A 1691-nucleotide genomic window follows, 5' to 3' on the forward strand; every position below is an offset into this window, starting at 1 on the left:
TTGCTAGAGCATGCCAGTACATGATAGAGCCAACCTAGCAACAAATCATGAATCATTTGACTAACACAACACCAATTCATCAACAGTTGCTTCACAGCTAATCACATAAATAATTTATGATTGTATCCAGAAGCACATCAAATGCTTGATGAATCATTGGATCATAATACACCAGCTAAACATATAAATTCATCACTGTATAACACAGATAAGCCACAGTGATATTCAATTGAGCATAATCATAAATCGAGCACACGAATTAGCCACAATGGCTCAGGCACTTGCAAATATGCAAGAATTACACACTGTAATCAAGCCATAGCAATTGAAATGAATACACTTGAGGATCTGGCAAGCTTATCAACAAGAACAGAGGCACAGGGATGGAGTTAGACAAGAAATGCTAGCACAACAAGTGATTAGGCTAGGAATTCTTGCACAGAGGCATGGCGGTGCTACACACAGCAGTAGCACGCGCATAGCGCATCAGCATAGCACAGCAAGAGCGGGCAAACATGGCGCTGCAGAAGAGCACAAGAGCTCTTGCGCAGGTAAGCAAAGCACAGCAGTAGGGCTAGGGAGGAAGAAGGTCAGGCACAGGAGGGGAGCAGGAAAGGAGGCGCACTTACCCGGAGTCGAGGAGAACAGCACAGCCATGGCGGCCACGGCGGCACACGCCGGAGCGCGGCGGCGCCAGGCCAAGCCAGGCCATGGCAGCACCACAGCACCACACGCACCACGGCGGCGAAGCCACGGTGGCGCCACAGCACCAGGGCGCCAGGAGCGGCGGGATCGCCCAGATCCCGTAACCCTAGCCGCCGCAGAGGAGGTCGAAGACGAGCTGGAGCAGCACCCGCTCCAGATCGACGCGGAGGAAGATGACCGCCGTCGTGAGGCGCGTCGATTGCGCATCATGGTGGGGGCCAAGTCCGGCGGAGCTCGCCGGAATCGAGCGGCGACGGTGGTGGCGACGCGAATCGCCAGAGAGGGGATTAGGGTTAGGGTTCGGACGCACGCACGAGAGAGAGAGAGAGAGAGGGAGAGAAGTGAGGTGGTCGAGCCGGACCAGGTGGGTCGGTCGACCTAACCCACTGGGTTACACCGACAGGTGGGCCCAGGGGCATTTTTGCCATTTCACCAATTAACAAAAATCATGAAACTTCAAAAATCAATAGCAAATGTTTCCTAGCTCTAAAAAAATAATTAAAAATATGAAAAACACTCAGTATAAAATTCTCTATCTAAATAAAATATCAAAGAGAATTTTTGAAGACAACTAAGAATAAGTCTTAATTTGCTGATTTAAATAATTATTTAAATCATACATATTATTTTCAATAATGAAAATAGGTCCATTAATACAATTGGACTTTAAAAACACCTTGACAACATTTCAAGGTTGTATTTACCCTAAATAGAGTATCTCCAAATCAATCTTAGTATTAACCTCTTACATGAAATAATAATGTCGTTGGAAGGGGGGAACCAACCCTAAAAGCTGAATCATGCATAATTGCTTCTTTAACCATTGCCCTTATCGGACAATGATGCTATTTTTCAGAACCAGAGGACAAGGGTCAGTCCACACCATCCAACTGCAAAACTTTGCAGTGTTCAGGTGTAATATCCCAGGTACTGGGGTTACAAAAATAGAGGAAACAGATGTGTGCATTGCATTCATGCATAGAAAA

Source organism: Lolium rigidum, chromosome 1 (assembly GCF_022539505.1).
Source record: "Lolium rigidum isolate FL_2022 chromosome 1, APGP_CSIRO_Lrig_0.1, whole genome shotgun sequence".
NCBI lineage: Eukaryota > Viridiplantae > Streptophyta > Magnoliopsida > Poales > Poaceae > Lolium > Lolium rigidum.